Raw genomic sequence first — 24,741 nt, forward strand, 5'->3', positions numbered from 1 at the left:
TTCTGTGATTCTGTGATTCTGTGAATGTTTAGCACCTGATTACCTGTGGGAAAGTCACACTTTGCTTTCAAGGCTGGTGAGAATAGATGCTACAGTATCTTTCCAAGAGTGCACCAATATCTAGGTGGAAAGGTCCCAGAAAGGGCTTCAGCAGGGCAGAAGCTGGTGTTTGACCTCTTTTTCCAGCTTTCCTAGCTCTTCACTGAACTGAGCATCAGGAGATTCTGTGTTCTCGGTGAATGGTGTGGCGGGTGTGACCTGGATTACTTGGCATTAGAAAAATTGCAGGACGTGCTTTAGCCAAATCAAGACTCTTGACTCTAATCCTGTATGCACTTCAACTGCTTTAATTATTGCTGATTACATTTTCCCTTAACCATTCTATTACCTGTAGCAGACTTCCTCTTTTTAAAGTGCTACGAGGTATTGCTGTTGCTCTTAACCCTGCAGTGTTCCACATAATAGTTTGGCTGGATCTCTTGCTCTTTCTAGTAAAAATCGTACAAGACTAGAAGAATTCCATGCAAATTCAGTGTTTGGATGTGAATAAAAGTTGTCCTAGGAGACTCAGGGTGTGCTATATAGGTCTTAATATCTACAAATATTAAACACTCCAGGCTGTGAATAGAACTGCATCCGCTGAAATATATTCGATTCAATAGAACGCATCATTATTTGCAGTGTATGTCATTGGTGAGAAGTTGTCACCACAGAACATGTATATACTTTTTAGAGGCATGTACTAATGAGTAAGTTGGTATTTCTTTTTAATTGGATTAGGTAGGGGTTTTTTTTGTGGTATTAAGCAGAATTGCTAGGGTTATTTTGCTCTAACAGAGAAACTTCTTTATGATGTTTATGATGTTTAGAATTTAGAACTTGTGCATAAAGTCTTGCCCAAATAAAGATGTTTTAAGTGAGCTGTAAATATCTGGAAGATAAAATTTTGCAGTAAGTTTCTTTTATTGACTGTTTCACTGTAGGATCTAGTATTGCAATTAAACCTTAGGTTTAACTGAGATGTGCATAGGTATTCATTAACATATGCACTTGTCTGCTGAGACAGAAATTTAGGACTACTTTGGGCATTCAAATGAATTCTGACTGTGTTGTAATTCTTTCAGATGCAGATGAGCAATGTAGTTCCTTCCTTGTGCACCTGAATAAGACTTGAAAACCCACAATCATTTCATAGAAGAGTATTTATGAAAATTATTGTTGCTGTTGTTTTTTAGAACTTCACACATTTTTCCAAATTGTGTGCATTTTTTCTACCACTTTAGACATGAGCCAGGAAAGTGTGCTCATGGCCCGGAAAGCCAGTCGTGTCCTGGGCTGCTTCAAGAGAAGAAGGATGGCCAGCATGTTGAGGGAAGTGATTCTTCCCCTCTACACTGCTCTTGTTAGACCTCAACTGCAGTGTCCAGCTCTGGGGTCCTCAACACAAGACAAACCTGGACTTGTTTAAGTAGGTCTAAAGGAGGGTCACAAAAATGATGAGAGGGCTGGAACACTTCTTCTGTGAGGACAGGCTGCGAAGGTTTGGGTTGTTCAGCCTGGAGAAGAGAAGGGTCCAGAATATCTTATTTTGGCCTTTCAATGTGTAAAGGGGGCTTATAATAAGCAAGATGGAGAGAGACTTCTTGTCAGTGCCTGAATTGACAGAACGAGGGGCAGTGGTTTTAAACTGAAGGCTAGGCTTAGGCTGGACTGAAGGAGAACGTTTTTTTACGATGAGGGTGGTGAGGCACTGGAACGGTTGCCCAGATGAGTTGTGGATATCCCCTGCCTGGAAGTGTTCAAGGCCAGGATGGATGGGGCTCTGAGCAACCTGACCTAGTAAAAGAGGCTGACGGGTTGCTCTAGATGATCTTTAAGTGTTCCTTGCAACCCAAACTGTTCCATGATTCTGTGATTCTATGACATCTGGTCCTGATTATGTTAGCTATGGATAAAGGGAAAAACAGTTACTTATAAGTATTGTGAAAGATTCACAATGTAGTTCAGAAATTGGGCCAGCTGAATCAGCCACTGTGTAAGTTGATCGGTGCGTGTGAGGTGGAAATGAGTCTCTGAGGAAGGGGCAATACCACAGTAGGGCAGCTGCAGAGATGAAGTACCCACTGAGATCATTCATCGTGCTATATGTTGATCTAGAGGTGTAAGAAAGATAAAGTCACTTTGTAAAATACTTGGGTTTGCTTTTGATTGTGGAGAATAACATTGTTTTGTTCTGTAAAACATTCTTTGTAGGTGTGCATTCTTTTTTATTCTCTGTTGTCCTTCTGTTTTCTTAGGGCATTGAGTTTATTTTCTTTTGCACAAACTATCTGTAGATATTGTGAAAAATCAAAGGACAGCTATTTATAGATAAAAAAGGTGGGCAGTCTAGTTCTGAAGCTGAAATAATGAATATAGAACACAAACATTTAATTATTTATTTTCTCAGATAGACAAATCAAAATCAGTGCCATTTTTTTTCTCTGAAGATTAAATGGCAAAACGCTCAGGAGACTTCTTCCTCCATCTTCCCACTCCTTCCACTAAAGAAAAGGCTCCTTGTGAACTTCCTCAGATTTTTACATCCTGGGAGACCTAATATAAATAGAAAACTTCAGTCAGAGCTGAATAAAATATAAGATCCTAATCATATATCCCTACAGCTTTCCCTCTAACCCTGAGGATAGTAAGATTGTGCCTTCTTAAAACGGGAGAATTAGTACTGCTCTTTCACAGAGATGCTGTCAGGAGAAATCTGTTGCGACTTAGAAGTATGGGCTGGCAGCCTGCCCTCTGTGCTCAAGGAGGCATGGCACCATGCCCAGACTCTTTTTCTCAGGGTTTCAACTTTCTTTCACATGGCTGTGCGAAATCAGTCTATACTTTCTTCTAACCTTGGTTCTCCTGCCGAAGACCCATCTGTACTACCTAGAGGTTTCTATTCTGTTCTTTCCAACTTAGAATTCACTCCTGCTCCTTGTTGTCAGCTTTCTTCCTGTAGCCAATGCATCTTAGCATCTTAACCTTCTTACACAGACCAACTTTCTTAATTCAGCTCAGCTGCTGGATGGCTTTTCTGACCTCGTAGTACTTTTTGATGAGCCTCAGGTAGGGGGTAGCTAATCCTCTGGTAATTGCTGGAACGATGGTCTGACTCGCCTTATTATAAGTTCGGCCATTCTGGAAAAAGTTAAATGATTGGATGCTTTGGTAATACATGCTATATTATTATGTTGAATTGGATTTTTTAGACAGGTTCAGTTTGCTGTTAAGTGATTAGATTGTCAGAACTTTTCAATATGCTATAGATAGTGACCTTTCAAAAACATGATTTATTTTTTTTTACTCTAGTAAAAGGAATTAAGCTTTCTCAGAATCTGTTCTTAATGAAGAAAAAGGATTAACAGCAAGCAAGGAGGTGACACAAATTGTATTGGAGGAAGGGAGAATGCAATGCTATTGGCATTTTAGAATGATTCAAAGTGAATAGTCTGTCTGCCTGACAGATGATCAGAAGACAGAACCCAACTGCTTTAATTGTATTCATTTAACATTCAAAATAAAACACTGAGGAGATTTTTCAATATTGAATTCTGAAATAATGCTATATCCTCATGAATTCTGAAGTAATGTTATATCCTCAATGTCTAGAGATGGCAACTTTAAAAATAGTAAAATATATACTATGTGGTATGCTAGCATGCTCAGTAATTCAAAGAGAAAAATGTGAGAAAAAGCTAATGCCACTTAATGAAAGGTCTGTCATAGACTCTTAAGCCTGAATCATCTTTGTTTTATCTTTTTGCAGTATTTGTGTGGTGTGTCTTGCTACTCCAAGGCAGGATGCAAAGGCAAGTGGCACTGCAGCTAGTATACTTGACAACATTATCATGTCAGGTATCACGTTTTCATTTGAATTCATTCATCTGTCTAGGGAAACTGGAGCCAAAGAGAGCACAGCCTGCAATTCCGCTTACAGGCTGCTACAAACAAGAACTGTCTCATGCATGTCACCCTGGGAGAGTCCAACATGAATTTTGGCAGGGCTGCACTAGTAGAAGTCTTGGAGGCATCATCAACAATTCCCTGATATCATTAGCTTGATGTATATCAGCACCAGCAAAAATAGCCAATAAAAAGTTGGGCTTCATCAGGAAGAGTACTGAAAATATGACAGAGAGTATCTGCTGTGATATATAACTTGAGTGTGCAGGTCCTGTTTCTACCTCTCGGGAAGGGCAGTAGAGAAACAGAGCAGCCACTAAGTTAATGAAAGGAAAGCAGCTGTCTTTGAGGACTAGCTGGGTCAGGGATTACTCATTTTGAGCAGAAGACTAGTGGAAAAGATGCATGAAGGTTTAATATCTTAGGGGCAGAGATCTTACTCACCAAATCTCGTTGTATTGGAACTGTGTGACATTTGAACTCTCAGGAGATTGGCTTAAAGCAAGTGCAAGTACTTTCTAACAGAGTTACAAATTTGTATTATCCTTTTTCCATTAGAGCTTCTGAGTGCTGGTGCTATAAAATTTAAAAAAAAGAAATTAAACGAAACATATTCATGGGAAATAGACCCATAGATGGATACCAAAGGGAACAGATAAAAGTATACTCTAGCATCCCTAGTTCTGTGATAGACAATGCAAAGGTTTATTTATGGAATAAACTGAAGTGGATAGAGACTGATGTTTTAGTGATCTGAACTATTTTGATTTTTCTCTTCATGTTTGCTCACAGTGATCCTCGATGAAAAGAAAAGGCTTGAAGCTTAAATACTGCTGAAAAAATTTGGTAAGACAAAGTGATCTTCCTTTCGACTGTCTAGGAAGATACCAACTCCAATTCTAGATGATTCCTGTGGTGCTAACCTGCTTCAGCTGTCAGTGAGAGAGGCTTTGTAAATTCAGAACTTTCCAATTGCTGCAGAGGGCTAATGGTAGGCACAGAAATTTGGGAAGTTTTCATGGGCATTATGAGCATTTGACATTCTGGACATCCTAAGGGAATCTCAGTTGATAACCTTTCAGTTTGACTGACATTCTTTACTAATTCACAAAACCAAATCACGAGCAACTGATACCACTCTTGGCTGAAAAAGCCATTGCCTTTTGTAGTGAAACATTGTTCTTCCCCTTAGAAACATATTGTATTCCAGACAGTGAAGAAACTCATCATAGATTCACAGGTTGTAATATCAACCCTTCCACTCCTGAGCAAGTTTACAGGGTGCAAGTTAGACAAAATATGTATTTATCTCCTAGAAGTTAAGTGAGCATGTACTCTGAAGTGATTGCATTGGTGTAGTATAAAAAGACACCAAAATAACCCATGTATTTGTAGGTGTTCTAAACACAAAATAAAGTGCAGTGGAACTCCGTGTGAAAGGCTGGGACTTTGAACATATATTTAACCTTGAATGTAATGAACTAGGTGACAGGCATCAGATTATAGTAATTTATTTAATAATTGTTATCACACGTTCATACCAGAATAGGCTAGATTTTTTTCCCCATTTTAAAACTGTTTATAAGATAAATTTATTGTTCTGGTGTTTTTGATGTTTTTTTGCTTATATGTTAGGAGTGGTTTGAGTTTTTTTTATTTCTGCTAAGTACTAGAGCTGCCTCTTTCTTACCATGGACTGTGGTATAGCAATTCACTCTATTGGCCATGACAAGCCTATTTTTCAGATGTGTCTGTGAGAGTACCAGGATCTAAACAAATTCCTAGTTAATGAACATTGTTCCCTGGAAGGGAGCATAGAATGAGCAGCTGCCAAGTCCTTCAACTGTGGAGCTATGTAGGAATTGGTTGTCCCATAGATGCGTTTTAGCAGTTAGATGACAGCACAGATTTCAGCGTCAGTCATACAAAAACTAAACAAGGGTTCTTTGCCCTACGTGATATGAAACTCATTTGTTTGGTTGAATCACTGTTATTGACATCTTATTGTTAAAAATAATTTCATAAATGGAGAACAATTATTCAAAACTAAACGCCACGATTTTATAAGTGTGAGGAAAGAAAGGTGTTTTGCGGCATTTATATTCATGGCATATTCCTTCATGTGGAAGATGTATCTCCAGAAATGTGACTGAGTATGGATGGCTGAAGTATAAGCCTTCAGTAAAATAAGCTGTTTCAAATGCCTTAGATTAGCACTACATTCTCTGGTGTACAGAGACTTCTGCAACAATCTTAGGATAATCATACTAAGGTTGCTTTTTAGTTTGGCCTCAGGATGTCCAAGAGACTGTGAGTCTTTAGGATGAAGATGGTAGCTGTGTGTATGCAGTGTATTATGTAATGTTCAACAAATTTGAAATTTGATGTAAAAAAACCTTATCTCTGTGGGAGACAGAAGTCATGGGGTGGTGGAAGTAGCCAGGGATCTGAGAGCCATCACAAGATCATTGTTCTCAGTCCACGTTTGTGAGCTCCTGTACAGCACAAAATATGAAGTGCAGTCAAGAATCACAGAATGGCTTAGGTTGGAAGGGACCTTAGAGATAATATAATCCAACCTCCCTGCCATGGGCAGGGGTGCCTCTCAACTACACTAGGTTACTAAAGGCCTCATCTAACCTGGCCTTGAACATCTACAGGGAGGAAGCATCTACAACCTCTCTGGACAATTTATTCCAGAATCTTGCCACCCTCATACTGAAGAATTTCTTCCTAAGATGCAATTTAAACCTATTCTCCTTCATTTTAAATCCATTCCCCCTTGTACTATTGCTGGACAGTCTTGTAAAAAGTCCCTCAGAGCCTTCCTGTAGGTTCTCGTACTGGAATGCAGTTATAAAGTCCCCCCAGAGTCTTCGCTTTTCTAGGCAGAACAATCCCAGCTCATGCAGCCTGTTCTCATAGCAGAAGTGTTCCAGACCCCTGGATCATCTTTGTGGCCCCGCTCTGAACTCATTCCAGCAGATCTATGTCCCTCTTCACAGAATCACAGAATCACAGAATCACAGAATGTCAGGGGTTGGAAAGGACCTCAAAAGATCATCTAGTCCAACTCCCCTGCCAAAGCATCATCACCTAGAGTAGGTCACACAGGAATGTGTCCAGGTGGGTTTTGAATGTCTCCAGAGAGAGAGAATCCACAACCTCTCTGGGCAGCCGGTTCCAGTGCTCTGTCACCCTCACACTGAAAAAGTTTCTTCTAACATTTTTGTGGAACCTCCTATGTTCCAGCTTGTACCCATTGCCCCTTGTCCTGTCATTGGACGATGCTGAAAAGAGACTGGCTTCGTCCTCCTGACGCTCACCCTTTACATATTTACATAGGCTAAAGAGATCCAACTCCTTCAGCCTTTCCTCATAAGGGAGATGTTCCACTCCCTTCATCATCTTTGTGGCTCTGCGCTGGACTCTCTTAAGCAGTTCCCTATCTCTCTTGTGCTGAGGGACCCAGAACTGGACACAATATTCCAGATGTGGCCTCACCAGGGCAGAGACCTCTCTCGACCTACTAACTACTCCCCTTCTAATACACCCCAGGATGTCATTGGCCTTCTTGGCCATGAGGGCACATTACTGGCTCATTGCTGGCTCTTATGATGGGGACACCAGAACTGGATGCAGTATTCATAGTGAGGTCTCACAGGAGCAGAGTAAAGGGGTAGAATCACCTCTCTCGACCTGCTGGCCACATTCATCTCGAGGCATCCCAGGACAGGGTTGGCCTTCTGAGCTGCATGAACGTTCTGCCAGCTCATGTTGAGCTTCTCATCTATAAACACCCCCAAGTCCTTCTCTTCAGGGCCACTGTCAACCCACTCTGTGCCCAGTTTGTATTTGTGTCTGGGATTAGCTTTACCCAGGTGCAGGACCTTGCATTTTGACTTGTTGAACCTCATGCAATTTGTACCGGCACATTTCTAAAGCCTGTTGAGGTTCTTTTGGACGGTCTCCCTTCCCTCAAGCAAGTCCACCACGCCACACAGGTTGGTGTCATTGGCAAACTTGCTGAGGGTGCACTCCATGCCATTGTCCATGTTACTGACAAAGATGTTGAACAGCACTGGACCCAGAATAGACCCCTGAGGAACACCGCTTGTCACTGGTTTCCACATGGACATTGAGCCATTGACCACAACTCTTTGAGTGCAACCTTCTAACCAGTTCCTTATCCAACAAGTGGTCCATCCTTCAAGTCCAAGTCTCTCCATCTTAGAGATGAGGACGTCATGTGGGACAGTGTCAAATGACTTGCACAAGTCCAGATAAATGACATCAGTTGCTTTTCCCATGTCAGCCAGCGCTGTAGCTCTATTGTAGAAGGCCAGCAAATTAGTCAGGCACGATTTGCCCTTAGGGAAGCCATGTTGACTATCACCAATCACCTCATTTTTTTTCATGTGCCTTGGTACAACTACTAGGAGAGTCTGCTCCATGATTTTACCTGGCATGGAGGTGAGACTGATGAATCTGTAGTTCCCTGGATTTTCTTTGCTTCCCTTTTTAAAAATGTGGGCTATGTTTCCCCTTTTCCAATGTATGGAAACCAACCTTATCTCCTCTTCACTTGCTTGAAGAGAAGCAGACTGTTGAGACTGCTGTTGTTTTCTTTGTATAACTAAGGCAATTACTACCTCCTTTCTACATTCTTGCACAGACAGCGTATATTTTGTTATGGCATTATAGCTGTGTGCAATATCTGCATATTTTCCCATTGTGCTCATCTGAGTCTATTGAGATCTGTTTTTTACTGAGTTTTTATGAAAGACAATAAATATATTTTATAAAAACCTAAATAAATACCAATTTTACCTGTGGGACATTGAACTGAAATTCTATCCCTCACAATTTCATTTTACTTGCTCTTCTGGGACCTGTTTCAAGATATTAGCCATCAACCTGGGTTGTATACATAGTAAAAGAATAAAGTCTCTAGTATTGACTGAACAGTGAGATTATAACTTTATCTAACTACCTGCTTTAAGCTGTGTGCAAACAACTAATTTTGATACTGACACTATTCACTTACTGCATTGCTTATCTTATTACAGAAAGATTAATGGCATATAAGTGTATCTTTGCTAGTTTTGATGGAGATTTGTATAATATGATTGTTTCTAATTTTCCTGTGTCTTTTATTCACCAGTAAATTAGTACATGGTTGCTGTAGACAAACAGAATCCTCTTCCTAATTTGAAAAGGATGATTTTAAGATCATGCTTTGTTCTGTACCTGTATTATTTTTTGTCTAACATATTTTAAATAGAAGAAAGTACAAGAGGAAGGGCATGAATTATGTAAGAAAAAACCTGAAAGCATGCAGTATTCAAATGAAGAAAGAGCTGAGAACTAAACCAGACTGTCACTTAAGGAAAGGCTGCTTTTGAACATTGAAATTTCCCTGCCAAACAACAGAGTGTATTTAGTGCACTGCAGTGGGCTGTGAAGTTCTTATAGGAAACTAGGAAAAGGAGGGATGCATAAAGCCAGTAAACTGTTGTTTTCAGTAAGGATTAAAGTATAACTGAGGGGAAAATAAGGCTGACTTGAGTATTAGCGGGAGTAGTTGTCAGCAAAGTCTGCTTCCAGTTATATTCAGATATCATCACTGTGTGTGTGTCTCAGGTGGGAGAAGGAGGAGATCCTACAATGTCATCTCAGGATGCTCAAAAGCTTCAGGTTGATGTTTGTGACATTATGGGGAAAAGCAGTTATCCCAGCCTGGCTTAAGAGCTGCATTTTTCTCCTGACTTTACTCCTTGCTGCTAAGTGAACTTTACCACAAAACAAGTATTCCAAGGTCAGGGTCAAGCTGGTGGCCAAAGCAAGGGCTGGAAGCTTGGCAGCCCCTTGCTCCCTGTCTCGATGCTCACAGGCTGTGCACAGCCAGGGGTGTCCCCCGCCTGTGTGATCCCACACATCTCCTCCGCTGAGAGGAGATGGCAACGGGCAACTATTCCTGCTCTCAGCCTGATGTATGTGCTGCCCGTGCACTTCAGTGAAGCTTTGTGCCATCGTTCCTCTTCCTGCCTTTCACCTGCATAAAAATCTGTTTGCTCGTGTGTCCTGGAGGTGGATTTTATTCTGAACAGGAGAACGACTGCCTGTGCTCCTGCAGTTTGTACAATTTTTTGGGCATCGCTTTCCCAGTTACACCTGGCTCACTGCCAAGATGCCAGCTGAAAGGCATGTAGCCAGTTGTTCACTGAAGTTTGTCGAGGAGACATAGACGTTTTGCAACTTTTTCTCATGATCTTTATAAAATGGCCTCACTTTGTCAGCCTTGGATGAAGGGCAGTTATGTTGGCAGAGGGTATAGCAATAAAGATCTGGGATAGCAGCAGCCACATAAATCTGGGAAAACAGCAGTGGAAATTGGGAGAGGATGTCCACACAGTCTAGTGAAGCTCTCAGCAGAACAAATCCCGGCCTTTCCATGTGTGAATTGTAACACATATAGTGTCCGTGCTATTTTTTAATCATCTGTGAATTTGTTATCTTTATTTTGTGCTGACGCTTTAAAGATAATGAAGAATTGCTGAATCCTTTTAGACAACTGTGTACACATCTGGTGCCAGACACCTAATGGAAGTCATAACTACCTTGCCCTAGAGCCATTAGCTGAGCTTTGCAGTTTCACATAAACTTCAGGAGAATACTTGGTGTGTTAGAAATGGTTTTTAAATCTTTATCATCTGTATTCTGCCATACATAAAATTTTCAAAGCAGCCAATATTATTCTGTAAATATTAATTACAGACAAAGTATTATTCTTCCTTTATCTGCAGTCTATCTTTCTGAAGGAGGAGCTGTAAGCATATTTAGTGCAAATGATGTGGGCTCAAAAGATACGGAATTTTTCAAAATCTGTGTTTATTGTTCTTTGTCTCATCAGCTTAATCACTTCAAATTAGAAGCATTGTTCAGCTGTGGCACTGTTATTGGGGGAGGGACAGGGAAGGATTTATGATTTTTTTTGTTTGTACTGGGCTTCTTCGTGCACTCCTAGAAGTTGATACAAAATTTGTTAATCGTAGGTTTCAGTGCTTACAAGGCAGCCAGATCCTTGCACTGTAATCCTAGTCATAAGAAGATGAATCTAAGTTTTTCATCAAGCAGGAGCCTTAAATTCGTAGAATTATAAAATTCCACGTGGGTCAAATGCACTGACTCACCTGTTATTCTTTCTGTTTTAAACCTCTGAACTTCTTGTCTCAGCTACATCAACATGGAAATTTCTTAATTTCTTAATCTGTCATTCTTTTTGTGTTGTTTAGCTGAATTGGTAGTTTCTGTCTTGTAGAAATAACTGATATTTGGAAGCAAACATGGTGAACTGTGATATAGACTTACTTCAGAAAATTATCACCGTGGTCTCAAGAATCCAGAGTACGTTACTCTGGAAAAATCCTTCTGTTCTGATAAATACATATGTTTTTAAAGTAGATATTCAGCATGACACTTAAATTATGGATCATACATTCCTTGACTTTGTCATCTTTATTGAGATGAGAATTTCAGTTGATAGCGGTTCAAAAATTTCATTAAATCCTTCTGATACATTTGTATGTTACTGTGTCACATTATTTTGGAATTGAAAAGTTTATTAGATTATATTAAATAGCTGGTTAGTTTCATATTGTTTGGTTTTCAAGTGCACTGTGCATTTCCTAGCTTTTTATTGGCCTGTATTTACTCATATTTAACACATCCCTGTAAGTTTTGTGAAAATAAAGCACCAATTTTGAAAATACTTTCATTTTCATCAAGACATTTAAATATATATATCCAACAGAGTGTCTGTGTGTGTGTGTGTGTATGTCTGTGTCTGTGTCTGTGTGTCTGTGTGTGTCTGTGTGTCTGTGTGTGTCTGTGTGTGTGTGTCTGTGTGTGTCTGTGTGTCTGTGTGTGTGTGTGTGAGCAATGTGTGCAATGACTATTCTTCTTTTCCAGGACTCCATCCAGGTCATAGTATCTGGAAAACTAAGAACTATTCCTAGACATTTTTCTTTAATCCCATTTACTTTTTAGTGTGAACAACATAAAAAAGTTCCAAAATTTAATAATGTGTGTGAAAAAAGACAGTCATATATTATGATAAACAATTAAAAATATTGTCCTAATTATTAGTATTTCTATATTCACAGTGTCTTTCTCAAAATAAGCATCTTACCTTTTTTTGTCTGTCTTGGTATTGAAGCTGCAATTGTGCTTAGACTGTAAGTACTTTGTGTGTGTGGTTGTAGTGATCCAAACTGCATGGAATATCCAAGAGGTGAACATAGTCTGGATTTATGGACTATGCACCAATGAAACCCACAATATTAACAGAATGACTTAAATTTAAGTACAGAATGTTAAGTTGAAATATTAGCATAAAATAACGACTTAGCTACAAGAGCCTGAACAGGTATGAGCAAAGCTCCAGTCCTGTGATTATGCCCACGTGGACTCTCCCACAAAGCCTTTTTGATTCCCAGGCGGTGGGTGGCAGAAGCTGGACCCAATTACTCTAGAGACCAAAGTGAGTTAAGGGTTTTGAATCTGTTTGTATATCTCAGTCTGGCTAGATGTAAGTCTAGATTTGCTGAAATATTTAGTAGGCTTGGATTTGACATTGTCATGTGGATCTATTTCAAAATCAATGGCAGTGTTGCCTTAGGTGTATAATTTGTGTTAGGTTCCTCATGCGTCAGGTTGGTTTTAATGTATGTGTGTGTCTGTGTGTGTCTCTGTGTCTATGTGTGTCTCTGTGTCTGTGTGTGTGTGAGCAATGTGTGCAATGACTATTCTTCTGGGTTTCCCAGTTGCTGGGTTTCCCAAGCAACTGTGGCCACCTTGTGGATTCTGCAAAAGAAAAATATATTTTATAATATAAGAGGGTAGCTAGGATAGTTTTGACAGTTAAAAACTTTATGTTGTGTTACTGGTCCTGATTAATATCTTTCAGTCAACATCTTTTTGTTAGATTATTGTTAATAAACATAATAGTAGTAGTACTACTGCTACTACTTTTACTACTAAAACTGTAAATTATCTTCTTTCCATTATAAGGATACCATTTTTTCATCAAAAGATTATTGAAATTGTTAAAGCTTTGCTGGGAAGGGGAAGGAAAGAATCAGTTCAGTGGTGGTGTCTATCTTTTTTTTTTGGAATTGCAGTTCTTTTATATCGCCTTCACTTCTGAGAAATAGATTTCTGGAAAAGAACGCAATGAAAGTGTGGTGAGTTGACCTTGTTCAGTTGCCAGATGCCCACTCAGCTGCTCTCTCACTTGACTTTTCCAACAGAACAGACAGAAAATGAGAAAATAAGACAAAAAAATCTTGTGGGTCTAGATAAGAACAGGGAGATCACTTATCACTTACCGTTGAGGGCCAAACAGATTGTGATGCCACCCTATCAGCCCACCCCACTGCCAGCACCTTTCCATGTAATTTCAATAAAGAAGGCAGAAGAGGTCTTTAAAATAAAGCATAGACCTGACATGAAAACAAATAGATATGAATTAGCCATTAACATATAAAGAATTCAAATTAAAGATTTCCAGATTGATTTGTTTCACAGCTGATTCAGTGAAAAAAACAAACCTCTGATTCTGAAAAAAAAAAAAGGTTGTATTCCAGAGAGGCCATGCAAAATAAATAGACATTTTTGTCACCCCAGATCCAATTTGGAAATGTTGATGTACAAAGGTTTGGTTTATTCTGAAAACATATAGCCAACTGAGATGTCATGTGGTTGCAATCTTTTTCCCATAGGCACTGCTCAGGATAAGATCATCTCTGGAGAAGCTGTGCTCTGTGCCAAGAGCACAGGGGGCTTCTGAGCCAAACAGCCTTGGGAGCCCTGATCCGTCTCTCCACTTGGAAATTGGAACATGTATCAGAAGCTGCATGGGTTCTTTGGGAGAACAGTTCTGTGGGGAAATTAAACAATTTTAACAACTAATTTTGAAAAGCCTCAATGAAGTTGGGCCCTGGAAGTAGGGAGAAGAGAGTCCTTCAAAAGACAGAGGGCAAATCCTGTAGAGGAGAAGGCTGTTCCTGTGAATAGGCAGAGGAGAACTGCTGCCTGTGAAGAAGAACAGAGGGTTTCTGTTGTTGCTGACCACGCAGTCTGTTTGGTCTTGACATCTGCTTGACTGGGTGTAGGAGTTTGCTTACTGAGTCACTTCAACTCACAAAGCTGGTGTTTAGCTAACTGGTGCTAGCCCCCTGCCTGCAAGTCGAAAACCATAACAGTTTTCTGTGGTATGAGGACAATGTGTCGAGTCACTTCAGTGAGAGATTGGTAAACCTCTGAGCTGGTGCGAGAGGGGATGTGATGTTACATTATGGGGACAGAGGACAAGGATTGTGAGAAACAGAGGCAGCTGAGGCAACGCAAGATACTCTGCTTGTGGCATACTCCTCCTTGGCAGGCCAGCTCCGTTGCGGCATTTAACTTTATCCTGAAGACAGCAGCAGCAAGCATGAAACTTGGTGGCCTGCGAGCATCGGGTAGCTCAGGTCGTGCAGCCAGAAGAGGTTCCTCCTTGTGTGGGGCTCCCGGAGCTGTCCAGGCCTCTGGACACCCACAGTCAAGATTAATAAAATCGTCAGGATCTCTGGCACTGGCGCGAGTTACATAGTGGGGATGTCCACCGTCCCTGCTCATGGCTCCTAGCTGGACTTTAAGACTGATGGTTAAGTCAGGATTCCAGCCATCTACTGAGAAGACAAGCAAGATTTCACTTGAGTTCATCAAAAACTAAACCCAGGGTGGATTACTACAACAGATTAGATTCAGCTGGTGACAGTTTTCAGTGTGACTTGTTTTGCCAGAGAATTTGAGTATCTCTGTTTCTAATCAAAGTGAGTATTCATAAAGCCACCCTGAAGTCACTGCCAAACTGGAATAGTGGAGGCAAAAAATAGCTTGAAGATGTAATTTTAAATTATTATAAAGTCCGTTATCTAAAAGAAATTGGACAAGTATCACATATCTTATTTCCCAGTGTGAGGTACCACCACCGCAATAGGCTGTTATCATATGATACTGTAGTAATGAAGAGCTGTGTTTTGGTAAGGCCAGACAGATGAAAAACAACTCATCAGCAACTCAAATAGCGTACTATAAATTGAAAATAAAATCCTTCTCCAACATTTTTTTGCTCATTTCTTCCTTTTATCATCTACAATCATGTGTCATAAACCCTGTATATTTTTGCTGTTTCTTCATTTCCGTTCTGCGTGTCCTGCTCTTATTAATTTAGATGATTACTAATTTCAAATTCACTTGTGGTCTACAGGCTTTTCTACAGCTGCGAAGCTACTTTATTATTTTAATTCAAAGAACTTTTGTCTACTACGTTTCGCTCACAAGCTTGTCAGCCATAACTGGTTCCCATTGTATTATGACTCTCCTAGAAGATGGTTTTACTGATTTTCAGATCTCTGAGATTCTTCACCTTAGCTGATATGTTAAAAAGTTCTTAATTGGGTAGCTTTAACAGATTATTTTATTATGCATGATTATACTTGATAAGACTTTTCCCGTCTTTCTAGGTTTTGCTACTGAACTCTGTAAAATGAATTATTTTCCCTTAGATTTCCATTAAACTAGTTTGCTCATGAAATATAAATCAGGCTTACATATTTTTCTTGAATATCAGTTCCAAGAAAGAGCTCAAGACACAATATAATGTCTCTGAAAGCATATTTGTAAGTTGTTCTCACACTAGAAAGAGAGTCCATGTATCAAACTGACAATATATAAAAGGCAGTATTCCATGGAAATGCCCTTTTTAAGACTTCTTGAATTTCAATAAGAACTGTAATAAAAAAAGCAAAACTTGATTATTTTTTATAAATGCGCACTCTCCTACCCAAAGATTTTTTTAAAAGGTTGAAAAGTTAACCATACAAGCATGCCTAGATCCAGAGCCTGTTGGATCCAGTAGATATCGTTTGCCTTAGGTTAACTAATTTAAATATTTGTAAAGCAGCATTATCAATAGAAACACATGTGGTGGATTCCTCTTAATTGGTGCCTTCCTTCTGGTAAATCAGTGGTTTATGTGAATCATTTAACACGCACACAAAATTCCACTAGTACTGAGAAGTTTTCTGGTACAATTTGGCCATTAAGAAAGTTTGTTATAAATGCAGTGGTAAGCAGCAAGTGTTAGGGAGAACATTTGAAGAATGGTGTGAGATAGTGATCATAAATAATGTTGCAATCTGCTTCGTGAACTGTCTGTCATTTGTATGTTTTTCTTCCCAGTGTTTAATGCTGTGGGCATGTTTTCTGCTGCTTATTCATTGTACTTTAATATTAGGCCAAGTTTCCTTGCTTAGTAGTTGTGGTGTGTTTCTAATGCCTTTACATGTTTTTAACTATGACGTTACTGTGTTTTTATTTAGTAGGTTTTGGGGTTTCAGGCCTAGCACTGTATGCATTTGGCTTTATTTTTATCTCTAGAGCATTATAGGCAGGAGCATAAAATGTTGGCAATTAAATGGAAGAGCTCAAAATAGTATGTTGAGGCAGGATATATGCTAGCACATTGCATTTGGTGTCATTTTTGAGGAAGTGGAGAAGGTAAGGGGAGTGTACCCTTTCCATCCCTGCATTACACATGCGTTCAAAGGGAGACCAAGCAGTGCTTCAGTGCGCTGAAAAGGAATCCAGTAGGTTCTGCTTGGTTGAGAGACCATGTAAGGCTCACTAAATGCTCTGAAAATAGCTGGAGACTAGATGAGTAATAGGGGAATAATGAATGTTTGCCCTGCTTTTATTTTTTCATAGAATGATGATCCAAGCTGAAGCTAAATAGGAGGCTAAACAGCTCAATACAGTGACATACCTGTTTGTCTCCAAAAGAAGCGAGGACAATTGGAAGGAGGTAGGGGATATGATTCTTCTTATTCATTAGGACACACTTTGTCGTGCCTGGGTTGTTCAAATGCAGATTTTTGATGGAAATTATCCACTGGAGTTATTCTTCAATAGAACTTTCTCAAGAATGTATAAACTTGGAACTCACCGTTATGCATATGCTTATGCTGCACATTGCTGGTAGTCTGTAAGTCAGATGCTGCGTAAATTAAGCTTCTGAAAATAAATCCTCATGAATAAAGCAAAGATGCCCAGTTTAGTCTTGGGCAAAACAGGAATTGTGATAAGTTAGACCTTTAGATGACATTTCCTGTAAAAGCAAGCAGTGTGAAAAATACATTCCCAATCCTGAACTTAGTTTAAAGGGGAGCTTAAGATACTGCCCAAAATGACTGATCTTAAAGGGTGCATTCAAATCTAGAGGAGTGCAACAATGTCCCATTTTTTCTCTTTTTATGCTAGCCTTAAGAGAATTTTTTTGCTGAAAGATTTAAGTGTATGGTCCTTCCTCCAGAAATACATGCTTGTTGGGTCTAAGAAAAATATCAGCCTGGAAGCAAAGTAGTTTTCTATAAAATTGTCAGCAGAGAGGAAAAAGTATATAATATTTTATACATAAACTGCTTATATTCCTGCCCACTGAAAAGTGGCTCAAGATGAGACATGAAGCCATTTGGAAGCTCAGGTGTACTCATGTCACTTTGAATTCTTATTCTTTGCGGTAGAGTTGTTTGTGAGAAAACAGCTTGACAATAGTAAAGGTCTCAGACCGCAGAGTCAGATATTGATCCTTGTTTATTACTGTTAAATAACAGAATGGAGGCAGTGAAACACAAATTCTCAGCTGATTACACCTTTTTTTCACAGCTGAAGAGAAAGACACTGATGCCATTAGAAATTGGTGCTCCAGTCCCTGGAAGCGTGAAGGTTTTTGTGAAAAGCAGAGAAGGGAAAAATAAAAGCTGACTGTGGCTTGTAATCCTGGACGTTGGCACCAGATAATCAAAATGATTCTGTGCATAATTACAAAACTGGAACTGGAACAATGGGGAGATGCCTTTAAGTCATCTTGGTACACTCTACCTTTGTTTCACTTGGCTGCTCCTACATTGGATGTAGCTATCTACACAAACAGCGAGGAAAGCTTGTGTGACGGGGAACAGAGGTTGAAAGAGGCATGGCTTGTCAAGCTGTTGATATGTTACTTGACTAGAATAATCTTGTGTTGTAGCATTTCCACTGTCCTGCTCTCTTAATTGTTTAGCAACCTAGCCAGAATATGCTGTCATTCCTTTGTAGGTAATGCACTTGGGTTTATATCCCAGGGGCAAGGTTATTTTATGCTCAGGTTGTATCTCATTGCATAGTAAGGATGTAGCAGAGGTGCTTACCCAGACCCAAGCACCAGGACATGCTCCTGTATTTTGCACTTCTGACATGGTTGCTCTATTACCCTTGGTGATTTAAACAGTCCTTAATATATGGATCTTGTCTATTGCCTGTGATTACGAAAGGAATTGAGCAGAGATGACTGTGGAAGAGAGGCACTGTGTCTTTGTTGGGTTCTTTCCCAGGAGCAATTGTGAGAAAGATTTTCTTGGGACTTTTGGATGATTGCGCAATAGAAAGTAATGGGGATAGGAGGCGTGAGGTACGCTGTGTACTGTTAAAGTGGAAACTTTCAGGAAGGAGGTCTTCTAAGTTATTCCCTCCAACTTTCTTTGTGGCAACCCTGTCGAAGTGCTAGGTTGTACCTCAGGTCATGAAGTTCTATTTGTCACCAACATGGATGTACATTCTTCTGGCTAGCTAAACATTTAATCAACTATGCTTCATCAGTTTAGTGATACGTTGTTTTCACTCTTAATATTTTACAATCATTTTATCAACATTTTATCCAAGGATGAGAAGGTTATACTCCCCTTAACTTCTCCACTTCCCAGTCATTATTGCCTGGGACTAGTAAACTTGAGATGTAGACCATATGTCACCATCCAAAAACCAGTTAATCTTTATACCTCATTTTCCAATTATGCAGGGTCAATCTCTGTTTCCCCAATTAAGTCAAAGCTGCTTTATACTGTTTGGATAGAAAGTAAACAATTTATCTTGTAATGAATTGGTTTCATAGTGTTCATATGCTCTCCTGTTTGCCCGGAGGTCAGGAGCGGCCCATAAAGAGCTGTGCCTTTAAAGAGACTTTATTAGAGCTACTTAGGATATGTTACGGTATTGTACAGAGGGTTTTGAATGCAGGTCAGCTGTAATCCAGGCACTGCATGAAGTTAGTTTCTGTCAGACTTACCGTCTCAGAGTAACTACTGGCACATAAAAAGTGGTAGTAAATACTCTTTCCTGTCGTGCATAGTTTTCTTTTAAGCACCTATAGTAGATATTTTAAAGTGCAGGTTAAAGCTGTCCGTGTGTTCTTGCTTGCTGTTTGATTATGTTTTTTAGCAGAGCAGTACCTTACCTCTTCCTTTCATTTTTCCTTTGGAGGTGACAAATGAATATCACTTTCATGATTTATTTTTTTTTTTCAAAGATACACTAGGACTCTTTCAGTCTTTGTTTGGAGCCGACAGGGAGTTTTTCACTCCTAAGTGTAGCGCTTGTACTCCTACTTTAAAAAGAGGAAAAACAGATTTAAAGATGCTTCCCATAAGCTTGCCTGCTGCCATTTTCTATGACAATTCATTAGCTGCTACGAAAATGTAAATGGGCCCTTTGGAGCTAGTATTTTGACAGCCTTATGCTGGAATTTTGTCTTAAAAGTGCTACACAATGCAAAATTGTCTTACATGGATGTGATTTGGCATATTTTAAGGTTTTTTCTTTCTGTATCAGTAATACTTCTAGAAAAACAGCAAAGAAAACAGCCATTTGTCACACCTTTGGCAAACACTTCCCTCCCTTTCCTTTGTTTTAGACAGTAAGGTAGAAATCTTGGGTTTCTGCTTTGGATCATGATGTTCACTCAGTCATTGTTATTTAATAAAATTGCATCTAAGTGTTTATATTTGTATGTAACCAGATTTTTAAGCTCATAAAAAATATTCTTGGTATTTATAAAACTGTGAACCAGTGATATAGTACATGAGATTTTTACAGCTGCATAATCAGAAGATCTTTGGAGTAAGACTACTTCTGCAAAACTGTGTCTAATGAGGGCAGGAATTTGTTTGTTGCATTTTCTTGTGTGTTTGTTTGCTTTTGGGTTGTTTTTTTTTCTAAATCAAAACTTTTACCTCTTCTGTTATCTTTCTGTGATAGTACTTCTCAAAGAAAATGTGAATTTGTATGTATTTCAGTTACCTTAAAAAGTCAGTCTATCTCTTGGTTCAGTGTGATTTATTTTTTCCTAAATAGACTTCTACTGCAGGTATAATTGTGTTAGCAGTGTTCTTTGTGCTGCAGCTTGGTTCAGAACTCACAGCAATATTTTCAATGTCAGAACTGCTTTCTCTTCTTTTGGCCCCATTGTACAGAAAATAGTATCTTTTTGTTAACGAAAAGTGTTATAAATGTGCCACGGTGTAACTGTAGAATGCTGTGAAACTGTCACTGGGGCAGTGTGCAGACCATGCTGGGTTTCTTTGTTTTGGTTTGTTTTTAATCTCTTTTCTTTTGAGCACTCTCTGACTTTGGCCAGTCGTATTTTTTTAAAACCAGATCCAGGCACTAGACTTTTTCAAGCCAAGCCAGGAAAGTGATTCCCAATGGGAATATTTGTGTTCTGTTTAAACCTACTCACCCAGAATAAGGTAAGCAGGTCACTTCTAGTCCAATATTTCTGTCAGAGTGCTAAGAAGTTCATAGTAGGCTTATATCAGTGCTTCAACACTGTCTTAAAAAAACCCCAAATTAATAAAGAACATGCATAAACCCATAATGTATTTTTAAATACACAGGCATTTTTTAGAGAAGGGGGAACTATTAAACCTTGCCAGTCTCAGACAGCTCCATTCTGATTAGTCATACTTTGCTGCTGAAATTGTATTTAAGAAGACATTGCTCACTTTGGTTGCTTAGCTGATGTGTTTCCTTCCTGCCAAGTACTTCTGCAAAACTTGAGTTACAAACTGTTGTTTCAGTATGGCCTTCCCTTTCATATCTGAACTTATCAAGAGAGAATTTTGCTAGCTTGGGGAGTATCTCAAAGTGAGAGAAAAAAAAGCACTGATTTTTATTTTTTTTCCTCACCTTTTTCACTCATTGCCCTTCACTGTTGTTATTTCCTGTCCATGATGCAGGAAAATTTAGCAGGGTTTAAAGGTATTCCTGGATTTTGAAGCACTGTGTTTTTTGTTTGTTTTTTTTTTTCTTTCTTTTTTTTCGTTAATTTCCAGAATAACCTTCTAGAGACCTGTAGGAATGGCAGTCAGTCCTCAGTGTCTGCTTTCCTGATGTGAGAGATGGTTCAGCACTGGTCAAGGGAAGGAGCCAGGTCAGGGGAGTCAGGGTGTGGCAGGGGTGCTGGGCACCAGCTTTTGGAGTTGGAAGAGCTGGAAGAGAGTGAGTTGTGCGAGGGTATCTTCTGGGGAGGAGTGGACAGTGGTGATGCCAGTGCAGGTGCCAAGGCAGCTGATGATGTTGTGGGGGACTGAAACCCCCTTAGCAATCTCCTTGCATCCGCATGTAGTTGTGCTGAAAGCATTTGGGTGAGTCTCATGAAAAGTATGAGCCCTGAGACGCCTGAAGTTACTTGTGCATGAATCATGGGTATTTCTGCCATCGAATTTAAAGTTGGTTAGGTATAAGTACAAACCCAATTCTTCACTCCATTGACTTGTACCACTGTCATGTTTGCTGCTTGGTCCACCTGAACAGGAACCCAAGTCTTGGCATTTGCAGTGTTAAGGAATAAAAGGAGCAGAGCAAATTCACCCTGCCTTTTTATTTGTACAGATCTAGAGTAAGTGAAGATAGCAGTATAGAGTGAAGTGCATTGGAGCTTACAGTTACATTATGCCATGATCCCCTGATGGCTGAGATAATTGTATGACTTTTCCCTGAGAACTGAGGATTTTAGTGGTTATTTCTGTGCTGCTAAAAAGAGTGCTCCCCGGGCGCCCTTGAGGGTAGTCACTTGTGTATGTAACCTGCCTCCTAGGAGCTGGGCTTATGGAAATTACTTAGCATGCCTCAGGGGAAATTTTCAGTTGCACCTCTAGTTCACAGCACCTTGCAGAGGACACCTGGCAGAAGAATGAACAGACTTGGTGTTTTCCACAGCATCCAGTCATTTGGAGTGTCGGGATGGGGATGGTAATGATGATAGCGAAAAGAAAGAACTTGCAGTCTTTTCTTTTTGAGTTTTTGCTGTACAGGCTATAATGATTTTTGCACTAGGGAATTAGGGATTTGTATGACTGGCACAGTAAGAGTGATACAATCACCGGGCACTAAGTATTCATGTTATTACTGGACATTGCTGTGAAATACAGAGCAGTCTCAAGAGCACTCTAGGAGTAAATATGAAGCCGGTCATACCAGGAATATTTTCATAAGGGGATCTCATTGAATGTTCTTTTGCTGGTTATATTTTGGAGAGGGGGACCAGAGGAGACTGTCTCTCAACATCCTGGATGTATTGAACAGACTTACCTGCTGTGAAGCCAAATATTCAATATATGTTGTAATGATCCTTTAATTTGAGTGTAATGACTGTGTAATACTGACTGCAGCTTAAGTAGGTAACCCAAAGGAACCTCTATAAAGATTTCATCATGATTAACTCATTTGTCATTAACAGTGGTATAGAATTAACGTGAATAGAGAATTGCATTGCAATTTAGAAAATACAAGATGGAAAATAGCTAGCGAGCCATCTGACAAGGAAGATCTATCACTGCATGAGAATTAAAATCAGCAAAGCAAATGACAAGACTTGATATAGCTGCTGACCTAACGTTCCTTCAGGCATCTGAGAAGCATGATAATTCCAGTGCAAACACAAGTGTGTGTGTGTGTGTGTGTATGTGTGTCTACTTTATGCGTGGTTTTAAATCACCCCTCCCACATTTTAAAAACCCTTGAATAGTTAGCTCACTGGCAGCAGAGTTTCAAATGCCATTTGCCTTGACAGCTGTTTGGAAACTGGCTCTGTGGCAGGGATGAAACAGCCGGCTTCTGGCAGGTTGGCAGTAGGTTCTGGCAACCAAAATAAGGTAACAAAGGGGAACGGCCATGTCAGCTCAGAGGATCCCATGCGCCAAACCCTCAGAGCTGTGCTGTAGTTAACGCTTAGTGTTGCATTGTCTCCTGGCCCCAGGACGTGCAACGTGCAGGTTAAATTTTTAAAAAGGCAGAGGTTGATTGGATTTGGGCACGTAGCAGTTTTGAGCAATTGTGGTTTAAGCTTATTATGTTCAGCTGAGTTTCACTGGTGTTTTATCCTTTTTCTTGTGACTTCATCACAATATCTAGTCCACTCTGTCTTGGGACACAGACTCACAGCACCTCAGGACAAAGACTGCTCTCTCCTTGGTGCTTACAGTCCCTGACAGACTGAGACTTTAATCACCTCTTGAGGACCCATTGAAAATGGATATAATTAACAAAATCTAATAATAACTGGCTTCTGTAGGGGTGAAGTATATTTTTCTTGTTTTTCTGCCACTTTATGTTTGTCCTTTATGAATATTCTTTCACTGAAAGCAGTAGGATCTTTTTATAACCTAGAAGGTACTTTTGGAGGTTCATGGGTGTGGAGAAATCTCTACCAGTCAAAAATAAAACTTTAATGGAAGTGCAAACAGACTGCAAGCTTAAGCATCTGATGGGATACATTGGGAAAAAAAGGCCTCAGGCAGCTTGCAAAAGGGACATGTGCACACTCCCAAGTTTCAATTAAATGCTATCTCCAATTTTGCAGTGATTTTCATTTGAATGTGTGATTTCACTAAAGTCTGAAAGTGATATAAATCAGAAAATATGCATGTCATCCTCCAGTTTGAACAGCCTTTTATATTGTGCAAGAGAATGCCGTAGGCTTTCACACCCCAATAATCCTGTTTAGGAAGTGAGGAAGAGTGGGAAAAATCAGCAAGCTGGAGAGAATTTTTAAGAGCACAAAGTGATTACTGCAGCTTTTATTTTCCTTAATAAACATGAAAGCTAAAAAGCTGTGCTTGGGATACTTTAGGAAGAGCAATGGCTATATTTCAGAAAGAATGTAAACCCGAGCCACCTTAATGTAGAAACCTGTTCTGCAGCCGTCCTGCAAACACTGCTCCCAGGAACAGAGCTGTTGACTGTATTGCTTGTGTCCTAAATGGAAAGAATGGTGGTAAGGGTAGACTCTGGTGAACTCTAGTGAAAAACAAACGCTAGACTGGCAAGCAGTTTTCTAAGTGGTATTTGTATATTGGTCTTGGCATAACTTCCTGTTGCATTGTGTGAGGAGCAAAAGTATTATTCATGCAAATAGAATTTCCTTCTCTGTCATGTTCCCACGTCTCTTTCACAGTGATCCTGGAAGGGATGCAATACAGATGCCTAATGCAATATTTAGCTTGTATTCGATTTAATTAGAAGAATCAATTGGAATTTCTATTTTGCAGGAAATTCTTCTAAAAAACCCTACACCTTTCAGAAACAAGCACTCCACAGAAGAGACAAAATTATTTAGGAGTAAGATCATTTGTTCCATTTCCATAGGAAGCTGCAAACCCAAGACTAAGAGTCTTGGCTCAGTGCTTCTCTCATGGTTGTCTCAGGCCACTTGCTCACTGTCATCTCTAGGAGGAGTCAAGCAGTCTTGGCAGGTGGGACCTCCAGCATAGGGAACTTCTTGAGACAGTGACCTGCAAGATGCCTCTGTGTCAGGGCTTTCCTGGAACTGCAGTCCCTAGAGACCTCAGGATTCATGATGTGGAGGCAGGCCAGATG

Source organism: Apaloderma vittatum, unplaced genomic scaffold (assembly GCF_000703405.1).
Source record: "Apaloderma vittatum isolate BGI_N311 unplaced genomic scaffold, ASM70340v1 scaffold10468, whole genome shotgun sequence".
NCBI classification, from domain to species: domain Eukaryota; kingdom Metazoa; phylum Chordata; class Aves; order Trogoniformes; family Trogonidae; genus Apaloderma; species Apaloderma vittatum.